Here is a 21,109-nt window from a genome sequence, read left to right on the forward strand (position 1 = left end):
CCCACAGAAGGTGTGGAGTCTCCCTGACTGGAGATATTCCAGAACTGTCTGGACACAATCCTGTGCCATGTGCTCCAGGATGACCCTGCTGGAGCAGGGAAGTTGGAGTCACTGTGGTCCCTTCCAACCCGACCCATTCCGTGGTTCTGTGACTTCAGACTTAGGTTACTGAATATACTCGATGACCGATGAGCACTCAAACTTTGTGTTCATATTTAAGTAAATTTTCCTTGAAAGAAAATATCAGAGAATCATGGAATGGGGCAGGTTGGAAGGGACCACAGTAGGTCCAACTCCCCTGCTCCAGCAGGGTCATGCCAAAGCACATGTAACAGGATTGCATCTGGTTCTGGAATATTCAGGTTCTGGAATATTTCCGACGAGGGAAACTCCACAACTGGAACATCCCAGCTTAGGAACAAGAGAACAACTGTGCCAGCTGGTGCCACTGAGCGAGGACAAGGGGTTAAACTTCGCCTCTTTCCGAGCGAATCGGCCAGATCCCGCCAGGATCCAAGCTGCCTCGGGGAAGCAAGGAAGGAGGGAGGGAGTGTGTGAGAGCAGAGCCATGAGGCAGGCGGGGGGACGGGACATCTCACCCTCCCTCGCCCCGGTCCCTGAGGGGCAGCACCGTGACCCCCCCGCGGCCATGTTGTGGGGGGGCAGCGGCGCATCCCATGGTGCAGCGCGCCGGGAGGGCGGGGAGACAGGGAAGGAGGGAGGGAGGGAAAGAGGGAGGGAGGTGGCATTGCTCGCGCAGACCCTCCGGAGCCTTCTCGTCCTGCTCCTCCTCCACTGCTTCTCCTCCTGGCCGCGGCCCCGGAGGCGGCCGTGCCCGCAGCACGGTGAGTGCGGCCGGCGGGGGCTGCCCGGGGAGGGGGCGGGCGGAGCGGCCCCGGTTTTACATCGCGGGGAGGGGGCGCAGCGGGGGCAGCGGCGGCTCCTTCCTTGTCTCCCCCTCCACCCACCCGGGCTCGTGGAGCGGCGGCGGCGGCTCCGCAGGGAAGGGAAGGTTGTCCCCGGTGCCGCCCGTTCCCGTGTCCCCGGGGAGGGGCCGCCGCGGACACCGGGGCGCAGGGGGGTGGGCTGAGGGGTCTCCGGTCAGAGCCGCTTCCCTGCCCGGGAAGGGCAGGCTGGGAAGGGGATGGGAGAGGAGGAGGCTGCGGGGAGAGGTCAGTGGTGCCCCGCCTGCCCCGTCCCCCTCCCGGGGGGGACCCGGCCGCCCCCTCCGCCCTGCCCGCCCCGCATTCCCGGCCGGTCCCACCGGATGTGTCGGGAGGCGGCGAGGTGGAGCGGGACGGTCCGCAAAGTAAACAAAGGGAAAGGGAAGGGAGGAGGAGGAGGAGGTGTCCCCTCGCTGCCGGAGCCGGGCTGTGCCGGGCTTGCCCCTTCCCCTCCGCAGGCGGGCGCGTAAATCCGCGGCTGCCGCTCGGAGCCGGGGTGGGAGCGCTGGGGAAGTGGTTGAGGTTCCTTCTTTTGGGGGTTTGGGTTTTTTTTTTTTAGGTGTGTGGGGATTTTGGGGGTTTAATTTTGGTTTACTCTCTTACTGCTGTCGCTGGGACGGTGTGATCCGAAGGGAATTGGGGGCAGCGCTTTGGTCCCCAGCCCTTAACCCGGGCACAGCCTCCGGGATCTGGAGCGGGGAAGGGGAGCAAGTGCTCCATCAGCGTGGATTTTGGGCGACTCGGTGGTGCCACACAAGTTGGGTCAGATGGAGGAGCCTTTGCACTTCTTGGAGAAATCTGATATTTTTTCTTTATCCGGTTGTAAACCTGATTTTTGGAGTACAGTGAGAACTGCACTCCTGCAGCTGTAACAGGGAATCGTTCTCCTCCAAATCCCCGCGACTAATTCTGAAGCATGTGCTGTACATTGCCAGTTCTCACATCCATTCTCTTCCCAGACCTCCTGTACTCAGATGATGCTTTTTTGGAACAAGGGAGAGTCTTTTCTCTTTGATTTCCCATTCTTTTTTTGTTGTTTGCTGGCTGAAGCGCTGTTCCCTGTATCGTTTCTGTGTTAGCTGGCTTGCAGTCAATCCTGTTCCAGTGCTGAGTGTATCCTGCAGGCCCTGGCACTGGAGCAGCATCAGCCTGCAGCTCAGTTTTTGGCAATTTCATTGGGGTAAGATACTGTGCTGGAGTAAATGCACTGAATAAAAAGTTCACTTGAAAGGAGAAACACTTGGAGATTCATATTGAATTATTTAATGTAAATGTTAGCTTAAAAGTGAAATGGTATTGCAGTGTCCCTTTAAAATTTACACTCCTTTGGCATTTGGTTGTTTGGTATATTTTTTTTTATTTCCACTATATCAATTGGGAAAGTCCCACATTCCTCAAAGCTAATCTGCCTTTGTCATCTCTGGTTCTGTTAAACCTGGGTAAGGTCAAGAGCACAACTGGATTGGGGCCAGATATATTAGAAGTTATATTGTTTATTATCTCACTGATGTTGTCCAAAATTCCACCACTTCCTTTTTCCACTTGGCCCCTTTTTTGTTACCTCCTGAAATCAGGTTGTTATCCTACCTCCAATCTTTGTTGGAACACTTTTGCCTATGTGGTGTGATTTGGGATGGGGACCACAGCCCTTGGAGTTCTTAAATCAAGTTTTGTGGCTGAGATTCTGTACAGAATGTGTGTGTGTACCTTTGAAATCACCCCATGAAGTAAATTTAATGGATCTAAAATCAGGTGTCCTGTTAACAGAACAAACAAAAAAAACCCCAAAGAGGGAGCAGACTGTAAACTGGACTGTAAACTCTACAGGCAATTTGACAAGAGAAAAAGTCCTGGAATTAATTTGTCTTTTGCGCTGTTATGTCTTAAATGCAGTTTTTGTAGAACGTGGCTGGGATTGATGTTTGTGTTGGTTGACCTTTTATTTTTCAGGAAGGTTAAAATGTACACATGAAAGGAAAATGACATAGTGCTTATTTGTCAAAAGCTCTAAGCTTTATTTGGCCTCAGCCTTGGGTATTATTAAAGGTACTAAGTATATGTAGTGACACAGCAATCAACTAGTAGTGTATTGGAATACTTCATCCAGAAAGGAATATTCTTAGAATAGCACTCTTGTGTCTTGAATGTGTAATTTGCTGAAATAGCGTTAAAAATGGTTTCCACTTCTGGGTATCTGGTGATGTGACTTTGCTCCAAAATATGTTACGTGTTGTGGAAAGGGCTTATTTTTGCTAATACAATGGTTTACCACGTGCTGATTAATGAATGGGGGATCTTGGTTTTGTGAGCTCCACTGAGCTAATATTTTGGGGGATGATAGGAGAGAAAAGCAGGAGTGCTTTTTAGAGATTAAGTAGTAAAAGAGGTGGCTTTGGTGGTTCGAGAGATTGTCTTCTGTTTTTGAATGCATCTATAAATGTGGTAGGGTTTTTTTTTTCAGTAAGAGGGTAACTCAAGAATCAATAAGTTTTATTTCTTGCCATTTGTATAACAAAATGATCATATTTTTCTTCCCCTGGTAGGCATTACTGTGTGTAGCAGTATGTTCTTTATTTTGATACAACAGTCATAGTAACAATACAGGCTATTCTCATTCATTTTATATCTTTTGGGATTTATGGAAAAGTTCTTTTCACTATGAGAGAGAGAACTTTCTGTCTTCTCAAAGTGCAGTTTTGAAGAATGCTGGTAACTATTAATAAGTTGTAATTTTGCTGTTAAATCTATATAAAACCATACAAGACATGAATAGTCTTGCATATTTTTTTGTCTTAAATTGAACATTTGTACCTTTACATTCGTTGCAGATTATTGCAAAAAGTGTATTTTCATGTTCCGGATAAATTTCAGTAAATGGACTGAAGGTAATTAAAAATTACACTCTTGTGCTGGAATTCATCTTCCGTATCTGTTTCCTTGTGTTACAGCTGCCACTCTGGGATGGTAGCAGTGAAAACACGGGATTTATTTACTTCTTACCAGAAAGCTTCTGAGTCCTCGTTTGGGAGAGCTGTCAGTGAAGTTTGACTGACATTTGGCTCCATCAGATGTGGTTTTCAGACTAAATGTGTGTTTCCTCTTATCTTGTGTTAGTGCAGTTCTGAAGTTTCAAGTACCACTGAAAACATGGACATACTGACTTAATTTCTTGGGAAGGTTTTAATTAGAGGTCAGGATTTTAAAAACTGCAGCAAACAAACCCTTACTGTATGACTTTGAGCTCTTGTATTGAACAAGAGCAGAAATGGTACAGGAACACTCTAAAAATCAGTTTTGAATGCATTTATTTAGCACCTGAGCTAAAGTGATTCTTGACTCCTTGAATAGTAACTTCTGCAGAATAGTTATGTGTTAAAAGCTGTCTTTTTTATTCTAAATGAAAAAAAGCCCCCAGAACTGAATGCAGATTAATGCAAGATTAGAGTTTGTAAATTGTTAGCAATTTCAAGTGAGTCTCTTGGTTTGTATATAGCTGCCACTTAGGAGCCTTGGAAATCCAATGTGTTCTACCACAGTATTCCATGAGTGTGGTTTATTGTGTGTATTACAAAAACATGAAGCTGAAAGAAAGAGAAATCAAGTGGAAAACCTGATATCCGGGTAACTCTCTGGTTTTAAATAGGTTTTTCTGGCGTAGGAGAGGAAGAACTGCTGTGGAGATGATCAAGTATATCTTTCTGAAAGCTCTCGTTACTCATGTCCTGCTCTCCATCTTGAGGCAATGGTTAATGGCTAATCAGAAAAGCTGTTGAAGAAAGTGGCTATTTCAGGGCTGAACGGCTTTAAAACCTGCGGATTTGGGGTTGTAGACTTCAATTTTTATTTTCCCTATCCCATTTCTTTGTAACTTGTGTTCTAGCCACTTGTAGGCTTCCTAAGATAGGTGTTTGCTGTTTGTTCAGCATTAAGTGTTCCTGGTACTGGGATGCAAGTCTTGTATTTGGGCAGACTTCTGAGTGTTAGGTCTTTTATTTAAAAAAAAAACCCACCCAAATCACAAAAATAATCAAACAACCAAAAGCACAAAAAACTCCAGCTGGCTTGATCTGATTTTTCTGGATTTGTATTTAAAACAGACACAAGAAAGACAGCTGTGATTACCCAGGTGTGTGGGAGCTTTCCAAACATCCCCTTGCAAATTTTAGCAGTTCATACACCTTTCAGCACGTCAGAGGTGGCAGGAGAACCACAGAAGCTGATGCTCTCTGGCTCTGAAGGTGCCAGGTGAAATGTGGAGATGCAGATCAGTGGTTGTGTCAGTGGTTCATCAGGATGAAACTGGAGAATAGTTTCTGAAATCTGATTTAAAAGGTTTGAATGCAGCTTCTGTCAAGTGAAAATCAGAGAGGAAGACATAAATAACAAATGCTGAAGACAACAGGCTTTGTTAGAGAACATCTGACTCACTTGCATTAATGTGAATTTTGGGTGTATTTAAATTTTCTTCAGCTCTGCAGCAGTCCATGGCTGAGCTGGTAAAACTCTCCTGGAGTGGATTTCCTTTGTCCCCTATAATTTCAAGACTTTTTTTTCCCTGCCTTCTCTCTCTCTGCATTGTTCCTCTGCCCTTTTTGTTGTGTTCAGTGCAGAAGGGGCATAAGGAAGAGGTTTAAGTAGCCTTTGTTAGCTTCCTATTGCTTCCCTCTGGGAAGGGGACCTGACAATGCTTAACTCAGTTTCTTTTTTGCTGCAGGGTTCCAACTTGATAGAATGTAATATAGGTCAGTTTAGAGTTAATCCTTAAGATTAATCTTGACCCTTTCCCTGCCCATGGAACTGTAATTTAACTCATTTAGAGACCCTGGACTAATTTCCTTTCTTTTGCCCAAAAAAACAATGTGGGCATCAGTGTCCTGCAGACAGCAGTGACACATGACATGTTCTGTGCCAATGCTGTCGTTCCAGGTACACTGAACAATAAATCTGGAAGCATTTAGCCAGTGTGAGTGTCAGGAGTCCTTGCATGAGGCACTTGTTGCCTTTGCAGAGGTAGAAGTGACTGAGGCTGTTCCCAGAGCTGGGGCAGTGAGAAGGAGGTCAGAGGGCTCTGCTGACTCTGAGCTGCTCCTGCTTCCTGCTGCCAACCCAGGGCCCTGCATTGTTTATCCACACATGAAAATGTGCAATTCCTGCTTTTGTTTTATTTTGATTTGGGGGAGGGCAGAGGGAGCAAACCATCTGAGCCTCTAAAGTGTCTTTGGAAGGCAGAGATAATTTTTCCTTTAGTCCCACTGAAGTTCCTGGGAAGGATTTGAAGCAGCAGATGATTTTTTTTTTTTTTCCTTAATAAGGGAAGGAGGAGCTGCTGGTCTTTCCTGTTTTCTTGCTGCAAATAATGAGGTTGCAGGGGGGTACCAGAAGTCTAGTTTAGGAGCAGCTCAGAGTGAGTTAAATGATACATTTTGCAGCTGTGAATGCAGGTACCTACTTCTTTTCCCAGGCCTTTAACCCTGCATGAAGTGTTTACTGATACAGTCCATGGGATGTACAGGAGCCAGAAAGGTTTCTGCTCCATCAGCATTTGATAAATAATTTCCTAGCAGTGCCTTCAACATTACTGCTATTGAAGGTACTAGTGAGAGACTTATAAATCCCAGTGTCTGAATTACACCCAGTGGTGGAGATTTACATCAATCAATACCTGTTTCATCCTGTCTTTTGTAGGTTTTATGTTCAGTGTGAATGCTGAGGCAAGTTTGTTCTCAGTAATACTCTGTAGCTTTGAGATTGAGAAATTCTGTGATCTTCAAAAGAGAATTTCCTCTTACTGATTTTAGGCAATCTCTTAAATTCTTTTTCTATGAAAGATAGCATGAAAACATAAAATCTACCACCATTTTCTTATTTGCACATAGGTATCTCTTCTAGATTTCCATTTTTTTGAACTAGGCAGTTCTAATCTTCCTGTCCTTTGAGGGGAAAATTGTCTGTGTTCTGGTTTAGAATACTGGAATTTTTATTGCTTGCTTTTTTCAAGTAAAGGTTAATACAGAAAGAAGAAAAATAAAGTTAGTGTTTGAAAGAGTACAGTTCCTTTTTATTTTTGGTTAACCAACCAAGTTGTTTACCAGGTTTTTTCCCCCTGCTGTTTCTAATACACTTTTCAAGCAGAAATTCCTTTTGCTGGTGGCTGAATGCTCTTGTGGTTCTTTTATGCCTGTGTGTACCTCAGGTTTTAGCAGTCTCCTCCTTTATCCTCTTTGCTGCTTTACTGATGCTTTCCTGTAGTGGAAGCTGTTTAAAAGCAGAGGTTCACAATGGATTTTACAGTCTAGACAGTAGCACACAAAAATAACGTATAACAGGTACCTTCCAACAGCTTTTGGAACTAACTGTGTGTGAAGAGATGAACTTCACACTTTAATCTTCTATTAGTCCTTACCTCCCTTTCTTCCCCTTTTCCTCCTGCAAGTTCCAGGACTTGATGGAGGTATTCTTGTATTTTTGCCACTGCCCAGGACCTTTCATGCCTGATAGCACTGGTTTTGTCAACCAGTGGTGCAGAGAGATGGGAAACACTGATACAACCACAATATCGGAAGTTGAGACAAGAATTTTGTTTCTATTTCTTCTGTGGCTTCTCCTTTTCCTTTTGATGGCAGAACTAATTCAGCTGCTGTGCAGGTTTTTATTCCCCTTTAAAATAAGGACAGTGAACCCTGGCACAGAAACACATGTCAGCTCTGAAGCGCTTTCTGGGAAGGGGTTTCAAGTGCCCATCACAGGGAGAAGTAGAAACCATGATGTTGGATCTGAGTTGTTAATTTAAGGTGCCATCTCACTGCTTGGAATGAACCTTGGCATGGCCACTGCAGTTAATCCACGTGGTCGTTGTGCTCATGATGCCTCACTCAGAACTGCATTTGCTAAATAAAAGGCATTTTATTTTACAGGTAGGGAAGGAAAAAAAGGCTGATTGATAACATGTACAGAAGAATGTAAGTCCCAGGTAATAAACCACAAGTTGGAGGGTTTTAATTGCTTAAATTCCATTTTTAATCGTAATGAACACTATTTAATATTGTTACATTTTTAACTCGTTTTCCACTGCCAACCCTCATATACTGCTGACATGTGCTGGTCTCTCACTCTCAGTGAAGCTCTTTGCAAATGTTACAAATTACACTTTCACTTCTTTCTCTGGTGTTAACAGCTCCATTATGGGAACGCTGTTAATTAATGGCTAAAGAAGTAATTCTGAATTTTTATCAGCTCTCATTTTCTATTCCAGGCTTAAGCACTGTGTCCTAGAGGCTTCTAGATTTCAATTGGTTTATTAATTATCTTGTCATTTCCACTTCAGTTTGTATAAATCACAAAGCTGGCTGTTTTCTGTACTTGTTCAGCTCTGCAGCCTCTGTTCCTACTGTTTAGTGCGTTTTGAATTTTGTTGTTCAAATGTCTGCTCAAAACATGCCTTTGAAGTTGTACAAGAGCTGAGTAGACTGGAGTGTGCAGGTTATTCATTGATGGGTGCTCAGTCTGTGGTTAACCTTGTTCTGCTGGTGCAGAAAAAAAAGTACTGTGCTGTGGTGTAGCAAGGGGGTAAATACTTTAGGTGGTTGTTCTGCTGAATTCAGTGCTGGTAGGATTTAGTAAGAATTCTGTGAGTTTGGGGCACTGGCCATTGAGGAAGGATTTTCCTCTTTTGGATGCTTTCAGTAGCAGAAGATGCCTGAGAATATGACACCCAAGAATTGAACAAATTAAGATGTTAACTTCTTATCTCTTTGTAGTCTTTAAGTTATTCACATGCATTAGGCTACTACAAGGATGAAGAAGATAAAGGATTAAGGGGACTAAAATGAGAATTAGTTGATTTAAATAATAGGACTGAAGACTTGGGTTACTTTACTTAGGGAGCAAGACCTCTAATGCTAAGAATAACAAACCATTGTAGATTAGAGAAGGGACTCGTCCCTGACAGTCTTTAAGAACAAATTGGACATCTGTCAGGAAGGGAATGCTGTTTATTCCTGCTGTTTATTCCTGCATCAGGAGGGGCAGCTTGACAAGGTGACCTCTGAAGTCCTATCCACTGATTTTAGTGATGTGAACAGGTAATGAATGTGGGGTTGTTATTTCCAGGTTGATGGTGATAATCAGAAGGTGGTTGACAGTATCCCCAGCAACTGAGAGTTTTCTCGGAGCTCGTGCACCGGGTCCTATCTGTTATCTTGGCAGGTTTTACCTGAGATTGTGCAGCTTTGATGGGAATTTTCTGTAGTCAAAGTAGCTTGTTTTCCTTTTTGTGGAAGGCTGTAAAGGTCACGGAGAGAAGAACTTCTCTGTACATGAAACTGTCATGTTCTTCAGTAGATGCAGATGTTACCTGGATGTGGCTTGGAAAACAGAATTATGAACTGGTTACTGATATTAGAACAATTAGTTGCCATTTTACCATATGCTTGCAAATTTCACAGCAGAAAACATGCAAAAATTGTAAACCGTGTAAGCAAGTTAATAAAGTGGCCTTAGGATGATTAAATATTAGGAAACTGAGCTTTGTTTTTAGTATAATAGGAACTTCTGGTGACTTTATACTTTCTTTCTCTGACAGTCTTTATCTCTTGAAGATGGTAATTTGTATTTTGATGTTTTGATGATTATGCTTCCTCTTAATCATAACTCAATCTGTTTTAAAGTAAGTCAGACTTAAGGTTTATTTCTTGGCATTTTGTCACGGAAGGAGTAAGTCACTACTGAGATTGGGAAACAGAGTTAAGTAATCTTTAGTGGAAATGTGTATGGAGACAAAATGTGGTAATCATGGCTGGCTGTACCTGGTCCAGCTGCTGCTGGCAACCAGTACCAGTGAAGCAGCCTGCATTTGAGATGATCCTTATGAAAGAGTAAATGGATGGAGCTGATAGCTTTTTAATTGCTATGGTAAAAAAAAAAATTAGGGGTAGAAGCTGCTGAAACTAACAGTGCTGCATCTGAGTTTTCAAGGAGCCTTTAAGCTAAAAGGTAAAGCTAAGAATCTGTGCAATGTGTATGAACTTCTGTAAGCTGTTTGCTGTGGTCTGGGGAACTAAACATCTTTTAAGAAAATGCCTGTGTGGTGTGGAGGCAAAGGGAAACCTCTTTGTTGTAATTTGTGTTAAAGTCTCTTTAATCAGTTATAAAAACACCTAATCAGACTGGATATTAACTGTTCATTATCAGGATAATAATTTCAGATTTACATGGACTTCTTATTTAGTCCTTTGTAAATTATGGGATTTTGACTGGTGACAGGGGTGGATCTCCTTCAGGGAGGAGAATTTCAGTGTTGTTGCATTCCTTAGTGCTTATGTACAGAAATTGTTTTAGACATATTAATTAATCAGTGGTTATCAGGAAAAATCAATCCATTTCCATAAGTGAATAATATTCTTTTTATTTTGCCCATGTATTTTGATGATACAGTTTAAGGATTAAAGTTTATAGGAGAAATAGGGAGAAAAAAGTATATGGCATGTGTGGAATTATTCTGGCATGGTCTCTTCTTGAACACTTTGTGAAGGTTAGATTAAGTTTAGTACTTGTATGTCTTGGGTTGTGGATGGAAACAAAAATATCAGTCAGAACCTCTGTAAAACTTAGTCAAAGAATGGAGTCAAAAGGAGTGGGATATAACATGGAATACACCTCTGTTCCATTTCCTGCCTCGAGTTCGTGTCAGTGTTTCATTTATATAAAAAAATGAGCTTTAGGATTCTGGATTTTATTCTTTTGTTGATGGAAATTTGTTAACGACGTGAATTTATTAAACAACTAGGTGAATTGCCTCCGAAGATTAGGCCCCTTTGGAAGAAGATGGTGTGCAGCACAGATGAGTAATTGTGGGTTTAAGTGAAGCAGAAGTTTGGTTGTGTCACAGGCTACAAACCCCTGCTTATTCAGCCTCAGCAGAAGGGGGGAGTTCCTTTGTGTGACGGCAGAACTGCTCCTCTCACGCTGTTCCAGGGCTTTCAACAGCCAGTTTTATGCCTTTCTCTCCTTTCATCAGAGGAGGAGAGGGAATTCTTCAAGACAGGAGTGTGTATCTTTGGCTTCATTTTACAACTGAATCAGCTTTTTCTTCTCTTAAAGGCAAACAAAACCTTTAAACTGTTCCACAGTTTAACACTCTGAAGAGAGTGTTAAGTAGAGCTTCCCTTCCTAGGAAACAAATTTTGGAGTTCTATAACATATTTATCTGTGTGACTTTTTGGATGTGAATGAAGATTGCATGGAAGTTCTTTCTTTCAAAAGCCTTTGTTACCTCTGTTGAAATAGATACTGAACCCCAGTGTTCTCAAGTGGGAGCAGGAACACTGGTCATATTATACCGAGGAAGAGATCAGAAAGTGGAAGTACAGAAAGGGTGAGGGCTGCAGCAAGTTGTGAAAATAAATGTACATAAAGCACATTTCCTTTAATACCTTATTCTTGAAGTTGTCAGAAGGAGTAAAACAAGGCAAGACCTTGTGGGTTGCTGAGTCCAGCTCAGTTTTGGAAAGACGAGATGAAAGCGGTGAGTTTGAGAAAAGATTTGGAGCACAGTCAAAGTGAAGTGGGGAGGGGGAGAGCAGTGCCCATGTGCATATAATGTGAGTACTTAATGCACAGCTGTTGCTTGAAATATGATAGTTTTTTGGACTGAGTCTGTGTTACAGCAGTTTTAAGTGTTATGTGAAACTTGTGTTCTGCCCTGTTAAACCCGTGTCTTTATAGCAGATTTTGTGTGATGGGTTTTATGAATAGGAGGTGATAGTAAGTAGGGACTCTTTTTTTTTTTTTTTTTGTCTTTGTGTGTTTTTAGTATGATACAGAATTGATATCTTACTGAAGTTTGACTTTCTTTCCTCAGTTAAATTACAACTATCTGATTAAAAGATTCTGCAGAACTACTGGTGGTGCAGCTGATGGTGGCCATATGGGTGTGATTTGGGGTGACATGCTTAGGATCTGTGTTTGAGTCCAGTGAGTCTGTACCAAATTCTGCTTTATGGACCTTGTTCTTCTGGTGTCCAGGGCACTAAGCAATGTTAAGATGAAGTCAGTAATTGTGTACCAGTTATCCTGAAACAAGATTATCAAATCTTCACAGCATTGTGTCCATGCAAACCATGCTTTTGAGTTAGTCTAGAATTCAGTGGCAGTTTTGGGGCTTTTCCTGCAGGCCAGAGGTCCTTTGGTAATAGATGGTACCCAGGGCTATGGTGTATTATTCTTTGGCATAGGTGTGTTTTTGGTACTGCTGCTGAAAGTGCTCCAGACAGGTCCATTGCCCTTGTTGCTTGAGATGTAGAGGAGCTGGGTATATATCTCAAGTTGGAAGGGACCTATAAGGATCATTGAGTCCAACCAGAGCTTGGTGCCGTGACCATTTTCCTGGGGAGCCTGTTCCAGTGTCTGACCACCCTCTCTGTGAAGAACTTTTTCCTAATGTCCAGTCTGAACTCGCCCTAATGCTGCTTCTTCCCATTTCCTTGTGTCTGAAATATATATGTTCATCCAGACTACATTTTCTCAAAAGAGCTATGGGATGCTTCACTTGCTATCTTCTTGAAAAATTAAAGCTTAGATCTTTTCTGCCTCTTAAAAACAGATGACTGGAGAATAATTCCCAATGACCAGTGTACAATTCCCTAATACAGATTTAAGTTCGTGGTTGCTCTGTGACTACCAAAGTTCACTGGATTCAGTTGTTTGTGCAAGATACAGGAGAGCACAGCTAACAGGAATAATAACTGCAGATAACTTAGTTATAATTATCTCATCTCTGCTAAAGAAAATATTACTTGTCCAGCAGTTGTTTCTGTTCTTTCCCTGCTCTGGCAGAGCTCTTGAAGTCTTTCCTGTCTGCTGTGATCTTTGGAGTTTTCCTGTGACTTACTCTGGTGCCGGAGGGGCATCATTAGAGACCAGGATAAAAAGGATAAAATAAGGATAAAAAGGATGCATTGCATAAAATTCTTTATTTGCTTTGTTGCTGTGAATCAGAATTAGGAGAGGGAAGTGAAACAAATAATGTTGGTCTTTAGTAGTCCATCTTTAGCTTTATAAGGTTTGAGGTGTAAGAATTTACATCGAATTCTTTGTAAGAATTTCTGTGTTGAAAGGGAGAGGAGGATTTGGAAGGAGAGGAATTTGTGAAGACTAAATTAATGGAGTGATGAGAAAAGAGTGAAGGGGACAAATTTTCTCGAAGAGCATGACTGAGGAGCTTTAAAGGTAGCTGAAAAAAAAACCATAAGAAAGCTGAGGAATGAGCTCCATGCCTAGAAGATATTTTAAGATCTTTACTCTCGGGTAGTAGACATTAGCTTATGGCTCAGCAGTGTGCTTGGTGAAGGTGGCAAACTGGAGAGGGAATAGAATGATACTGGAGGACAAAACTTAGAATTTCAAGCATTTAGATTTCCAGATAAGATGCTTTATCTTTTAACTGAAATACAGCTAGGACAAGATAAGGAAACAAATCAAACTGCATCAAACAGGTATTTAGAGCCAGTTTCAAATGGAATAGTTTTTAAAAAAAAAATATTAGATTTAACGTTTAAATATTGTGACCTTACTGAAAACCTTTCCCATGTGGAGAAAGGTAGAGAAATTACAAAAACTATGAAAAATCCTCCCCCCCCCCGGAGCGGTTTTATTTGATTTTTTTACTTTAAAAAAAAATTATAATATATATAGATCTATTTTTTTTTTTTACAAAAAGTTGAAATAAGCACAATACTTTAACCCAAACCATTTTTTACATTTACTCTCCTTTTGACTACTTTACAAGCTCTCAGCTTTTATCCCCATTCGAATGAGACTAATTGTGGGTTTTTTTTAAGAAGTGTTACAACTGGTTGAACTTGAGTCGAGCATGAGAGAGTTCTTGTCACCACTTGCTTCCTAAGTAACTGATAAATGAAAGAAATCAGTGAGTAACCTGTGAAAACAAATATTGGGAAGGTGTGCCTGGAAATGGCTGTTGGTGTAAAGGAGATGAAATGATCCTGTGTTTGGATCATCTCTCTGTTATTCTCTAATGAGCAAACGAGAGGCCCTTTATCTGTCCTCTGGGGTTGCCATCCAACATCAAATCAAATCACAGTGCCATGCATTTGTACACTGAATTTTACACACATGGATGGTTCTATTGAAAATCAGTGGGATAACTTGTGTGGAAAATTTAACATGCCTGTAAGTGTTTGCATTATTGATGCCTCAGCAATTAAAATAATATTTTTCTATTATTTGTGCTTGGTACATTTTTGATGTTGTGGGTAAGTCCCCTGGTGTCACACACACAATTATTTTAACAAATGTTTTAAGGGTGCTAATGATGTGACTTCCCAGAGCAGGGAAAGATCATTACTATTGGCCTTGGAAATGAAAAGTAGCTTTTGCCTTATCAGAAAACATCTTTAGTTAAATCAAAAACTACACGGGTTTCTCAGTCCGAGAAACAGTCTCATGAGCAATTTCCCTTTCCATAAAGGACTTGTCATGATATCATCCCCATTGTGTTAATCCTTGGTGTTTTCACAAATTGTCCCAAATCATGACTAATTCCACAAAAACATTCAGAGCAGACGTGATTCTGGGGAAAGCTGTTGTTTTGCACTCAGTCTGGCAGAGAGGATGGGACAGCAGTCTGAACTAGCAGATTCTGTGTTAACTATAAAATCAGTATTTTGAGGCAGTGCCATTCATCTTGTGTACCACCATAAAAGCAAGTAATATTTTTCCCAAGGGTATGGATGTGTGTTTCAGGTGAGTGTCTGTGACTCTTTTTTTTTTCTTTTGCTTTAATGTAGAAATTCGAGTTTTTTGGCTTTCTTATTTTTATTCAGTTTATTATAGCTTAGATGAAATCTTAAAAGAAACTGCAGAGAATATTTTAACTTTTTGTTTTGCTTTATCTCATCAGATTCTCTTGTGGAAATCTTTTGGTGGCCTTTGTGTGTGGGGAAGATTAAGTAGCTAAAATGAATAAAGGTTCAGAAACAGTTCTTAGAACTCCAGTTTTAAGTGCATAATAAGTGCACTTAAAAGTGGGCTTTCTCCTGGTACTGCCTTTATCCCTATAGTATATATTTGTTTGAAAGGCAAAAGAACAAAAACAACTAGCAAGGTAGCAAACCCAACTCTGGATTATTTGGCTCTGGAATTCTGTCAGATCAATTGTTTTCTTTAAGGCACAAAATCACAACTTTCTGGACGGTGTATTATGTGTGTGTTGAGCAATATCTGTGTATATTTGTTATTTCATCTGAAAACTGGCTTGGCTGCCCTGTGATGCACATGCCCTGAGGAAATAAATGCTTTTCACTAGTTCCTCCCACACATTTTTTTATTTTCCAGGGAAGCACTTTCTAATTCTAGATCTGGATGCTGCTAATGTTCTGAATCACTCATCAGGGTTTTCAGTGCTCGCTCAGTTGTTGTTGCCATTAAGTGTATATTAACCATATTAAAGGTTCACCTCAGAATCCTTCTTTAAACCTTCTCCTTCTTCAAAACAACAAATCCATATAAGTATGAAATTTTTAGTTTGCTTTCATGCAAACATGAAACCAGATTTCAGGCAACTTGCTTTTTAAGATGTCTGGTTTGAGTTCAAATGTTAGTCCTTGGCTTCTATGAACTTCTTTTGTGTTTGGTTTTATGGGGCTTATTTGTTTGTTTGTTTTTACCTAAGGATTTTCAGCTAAATAATCTGCCCTTGTAAAGTAAGGTGTGTACTGCAGCTTGTTCCTTAGGAAGGTTATCTTGTCTTCAAAAGAAGAATATCAGTTATTTGGATATCAGTTTCTTGGATATTTGACTACTTTGACATTATTTAAGAAAATATCCTAATGAATTCTAAATGTTTATTTCAGATTTCATGTTTCATCCTGTACTGAGCACCTGCTGCTGAGAGCTGGAAAGTCTACTTAGGGTATGTACAGCAACTAATGATTTCACTGTCACACAGAGTTTTGCTCTGGGTAAAACAGGTTAAGCTGAGATTTTTTTTTTTTTGTTGTTGTTGTTGTTGTTGTTTCCTTGTTATTATTGTTGAAAATCCTGATTCTTAAACAATGGATGTTATAACAGAATTTCTTGGTTTGTCTTTTCTCTGAGCCTCCTGGAACTGGCCTTTTCCTGGCAGGCTGTCCCTGGTCCTTCCCTCAGCCCCAGGGTACAGAGGTGTGCAGAGCTGTGCAGCAAGTCATTTACAGTGCAGGGGAGGAATTTGTGAGGTGTTTGCTCACCTACCAAAACCACTCAGCTGGAAATTGTCTGACCAGTCCCGCTTGCTGCCTTTGAAGCAGAATGTTAATAATTATCTGATCTTGTGTTCTGCTTTTCTGTAGCACGTAAAAAATTTGTCTTAAGCCACATCTTTGCTGTCGGGGCACTTGGCCTAATCTCAAGTAATTAGCTGTAAGCAGGAGCAAAAAAGTTATAGCCACAGTATTTTTTGTATTACAGGAATTTATTTTTGGTTTCCCTACCTTATTGAGTGCTTTTGACACCCTCCACCCCCTTCTCCCAGGGGGAATGGTTATATTTGCAAACTTCAGTTTTGATCCTCACTGTAGTTGGTATTTCTGACTTCTGCTTTTGTTGCTGCTGATATATGTGGATGTTTGGAATATTCTTGCATTTGAGTGTGGCTAGAATAACTTGTTGGATTTTTTTGTTTGTTTGTGGTTCGGTTTCCCCCCTTTCTACAGCTCTCCCTGTGGTTGGTGGTTTGGGAGCCTCTATTACATTATTTGTTTTCCTATTGCTGAGGCTTTGACAGGTAACAAAATCTGCTACTTCAAGTGCACTTTTGAATCTAACTTGTGGATGTGATTACCCTTATTTAAAACTTTGATATCACCTGGTTTAGTTTCATTAATGTTCTTGCCTGGAGTATAGTGCACTTGAGAACAAAGATATGGTTGCTTGCCTTTCAAGTGGACTAGGCCCCTAATGGGACTTCAGACTGTGATCTTGGATCCATATTTGCATCTTCAGGAATCAGCAGAGGGTCACTTAGTGTTTCCTGAGTATCTAAATTTGCAGGGGTAGATATCTTTATTCTTCAGTAGTTTACTTCAGGAGTGTTCTGGATGTAATCAGCCTTTCTTAAACTTCAGTTTTCAAGTTTGTGGTGACTAATTGTTTCTCCTTTCCAATTTCTCTCTTTTCTGGTATGAGATGACGATTGTTTATATTATGCAATTAGTTTTTCCAAGAAATTCCATCTATTCTCACTACTCCAAAGAACAAGCTGAATGGTTTAAAAAAATCTTCCGTTTTGTCACATAAATTGGAAATAGCCCAGAGTATTTCAGTTGGAACAAAAAGCTCCAGTACTGATATTTTTATCAATTAGGACTAAAATTTATTGCCTTATGTCTCATATTAATTGACTTATGATTCGTATGGAAACCCAGACACTTTAAAAATATTTTCTGAACATGAAAAACTAATAACGTGGGAAATCTAGAAAACAAGGAAGGGGATGGTGGGAGCAAGACAGACCCCTCTTCACTTTATCATATATAAAGGCCTCCAAATCAGACCTGTGATTTCAGGCCTTTTTTTGTGCTTCCTTTAATTTTGTTTGACCTTTTAAAAGGAACAGCTCTGACTGTTGTGATGTCATAAGCAAAAAAGCACACTTATATGTTTTGTGAACTGTAGCCATTTGCTCTCTGGGATCTGTGGTTCCAAGTGAGTCATATCCTGGTCAAACCATGACAACCAAGTATTTATTAGTTTGTTAGGTAAATACCTTGCACTACCTGCCTAGATAAGACTTTATGGAAAACCAGCCCAGGGTTCACAACAAGGCTGTGAATTACAATGTAGAGTAAGAGGAAACAGTGAAAAATCTTAAATATAAATTGCAAGTACTTCTGACTTGTCAGGTTTATGTTAAATCTGTGAATTTTCTTCTGGCTGGGGATTTGGCAGGAGCAAGAGATTAGTGCTACTTACTCTTTGAAAGTGGTGTTGTATATGCAAATACTAGAATGACAGTTCCAGTGGAAATGACAGAAAAAGTGTACTGGATCTCCTGCTTATTCAACTGCTTTATAAACTGTTATTTTAAGCCTTGTATTTGTAGTGCAAAAATTCAAGCTCCTACCTATGTCACAATAGTCTTTCCATTATGTAATCACATACTTTGTTCCACAGAACCACTACCTGTTTGGTCCCAAAATATCCTTGTCTATTCATGGCAGTGTTCAAGCCCTCCTCTTACAGGATGGATTTTTCCTGTTAAGTTTGCTGTGATAGTGGTGGCTTCACCCATTCATCTTATGGTATTATTAGTATTTGTATTGGTATTAGTATTTGTATTGGATGGAGTCACAGAACTTGGGATGAAAGAGTTTAATTTTAGGTCCCTGCTTAGACATGCCTTTTTTTGTTGTAACACTTAAAATTCACACTCAAAGTGGAGCTCTCACTGATTTGAATAACACCTGGAATTACTTGGCAGATCTGTTTAACCTCCAGGTGTAAAGACATGTCCATGAAAGAAGAGCTTGGTGATTGCAGGGAACTTGGTGACTCTGCTGGGGTCATCCAGAAACCCTGAGTGCGTAGGTGACACTTAGTTGCTTCAGCTCATGTAATGTTCTGTCTTCTTCCTGATGCTGGTATTTACTCTGATTACCTGCTCACCAGGGGGGTTCCCCAGGGCTCAGTGTTGGGGCCAGCCCTGTTTAATATCCTTATCAATGATCTGGATGAGGGGGTTGAGGGCACCCCCAGCAAGTTGGCAGCTGTGACACCAGGTTGGGTGGGAGTGTTGATCTGCTGGAGGGCAGGAAGGCTCTGCAGGGGGATCTGGACAGGCTGGATCAGTGGGGCAAGGCCAAATGTATGAGGTTCAACAAGGCAAAGTGCTGGGTCCTGCCCTTGGGCCACAACATCCCCCTGCAGCGCTCCAGGGTGGGGGCAGAATGGCTGGAAAGCTGCCCACTGGGGAAGGACCTGGGGATGGTGGTTTACAACAGCTGAACATGAGCCCAGGAGTGCCCAGGTGGGCAAGAAGGGCAATGGCACCTGGGCTGTACCAGCAATAGTGGGGCAGCAGGACCGGGGCAGGGATTGTCCCTCTGGGCTGGGCACTGGTGAGGCCACAGCTCAAATCCTGTGTCCAGTTCTGGGCCCCTCAGGACAAGAAAGACACTGAGCAGCTGGGGGAGCTCAGCCTGGAGAAAAGGAGCCTTTGTCTCCAGGAGGGATGGACCTTCTCACTCTCTACAACTCCCTGAAAGGAGGTTGTAGCCAGGTCGGGGTCAATCTCCCAGGTAACAAGTGACAGGACAAGAGGGAATGGCCTCAGGTTGCAGCAGGGGAGGTTTAGGTTGGATATGAGGAGAAGTTTCTTCACCAGAAAGGTGTTTATTGGAACAGTCTGCCCAGGTCAGTGGGGGAGTTGCTATCCCTGGAAGTCTTTAAAAGATGTGCAGATGTGGCACTTGAGGACATGGTTCAGTAGTGGCCTTGGCAATGCTGGGTTGATGGTTGGACTCGATGGTCTTAGAGGTCGTTTCCAACCATAGTAATTCCATGATTCGTAATTAGCATGTGCAGAAGACACCTATTGATAGGATGGAATACGAGGAGCAGTTCTGTTAACTTTACAATTCTGGCTTACTCCTCAGGCCAGTGTTGGAGCATGGAATTGCTGCAGGCATTCTGTAAATAAAAGTACATGTAATTTTACTTATTGTGTGATTTCAAACATACTGGTCAGCCATTGACAGTAGGTGGTGCCAGCACTTCCACCTAAGAGGCAGCTTCCAGAAGGTGTTCTCTGGATTTTGTCTCTATTGCAAGGGACTTCAGGTGCCTTCCAACTGTACAGTTCTATTTCAGCTGGAGTTAAACTAGTAGATGAGAAACCTTACTGCATCCAGCATAACACTTGCTTAAATACAGTATAACAGATGGGGAAATTAATGTTCCTTTTTATCTCTTATGGCTAGAAACACATCCCTATGGGGTTTTGTGTATTTTGGATGTTAGACATGTAATTTCATTTTAATACATTTGGGGATTTTCCCTCCTTCATACAAAATTTGTTTAAAAAGACTTCAGTTGGTGCTTAAGACTGTAAAGAACAACCACTCTGTTCTCAAGTGTAAGGCTAATTAATGGATGTTGCTCCTTCCCAGTAACACCTACATGCTTATAGCTCCTCCTGGCTTCTGGAAGTGGAATTTTGCTGGGATTGCTGGCTGGTTTGTTATTCTGGACTTCTGGGTCATTGGAGAAAGATTTACTTTACCACCAAAGTTATGATAAGCTGCTTCCAGGCAGGCTGGGCTTCCACGTGTGTGAGTTGGGTACAGAACATGCTCTTCTCTCTGACTGGGCCCTTCCTGGGAAGGGCTCTGTGCTCTGTCTGTGCTGACAGGCACCACCAGGGTTTTAAAACCAATAAACTTGGAAGTAAGAAACACAAGACATTCCACGTGGTGCCCAGTGCCTTTCTGAGCTCTGTCCCAGCCTTTGTTCAGCATAGTTGATACTCCTCAGCCTGTCCCCAGAGCAACTGTTGTCTCTTACAGAGAAGAAAGGGGGCTGAGGGAAATAAATTTCAGTGCTTGTGATATTCTGTTTAATTTATGTCCCATCCCTCAGTGGAGTTGAATAAAACCTCAGCCTGTCGGGATTATCTTGGAATATGTTATCGAGATAGAATGAAGTAGAGCTTTAGTTTTCCCTTTGGAGGTGCCAAAGATCTTCTGTATACCAAACCAGTTATTTGTTTTGGTTGTTAATCCTTCTGGTATATGTGGATAGGCAAATATAAAGCACAAAACAAAGTCTGACTCTGTAAATAGTGCTGCTCTGCAGTGTGACTTGGAGGAGCCTGTAGCAGCACATGCTGATGATGCCAGGGATGGCCATGCAGTGCTGCTGCTGCTCCCTTCCAGGCTGTTTAAATGGCAGATGCAAATAATGGTATTGTATTTATTACCTGCAGTAAAGTCTGTTGCTCTGCTTCTTTCAGAGCACTTCATTTGCTCTCTGGTAATGTATAATTGTCCTTCGATCCTGTATTTTGGCGAATGGTTGCGGTCTGTACTGGCTGTTATTTAATTCAAAGCAAGGATCAAAAATTCCCATTTTTACCTTTGAAACCGAGTGAGGCTTTCCAGGCTTCCTGTTGT

At 41.7% G+C, this 21,109-nt stretch overlaps 1 protein-coding gene across 1 annotated transcript in view; it reads left to right on the forward strand.

Annotated features, from left to right (window-relative positions):
- Positions 1-708: 708 nt before the first annotated feature.
- PTK2 (protein tyrosine kinase 2) overlaps positions 709-21,109 on the forward strand; it is a 190,444-nt gene continuing 170,043 nt past the window's right edge. Inside the window, exons 1-2 of the mRNA XM_027645649.1 lie at positions 709-845; positions 15,815-15,873. The gene's annotated coding sequence lies outside the window, so the exon portion shown is untranslated. The remainder of the gene's footprint in view (positions 846-15,814; positions 15,874-21,109) is intronic.

The sequence above is a fragment of the Corapipo altera genome, unplaced genomic scaffold (genome assembly GCF_003945725.1).
Source record: "Corapipo altera isolate COAL_440 unplaced genomic scaffold, ASM394572v1 51, whole genome shotgun sequence".
Classification (NCBI taxonomy): domain Eukaryota; kingdom Metazoa; phylum Chordata; class Aves; order Passeriformes; family Pipridae; genus Corapipo; species Corapipo altera.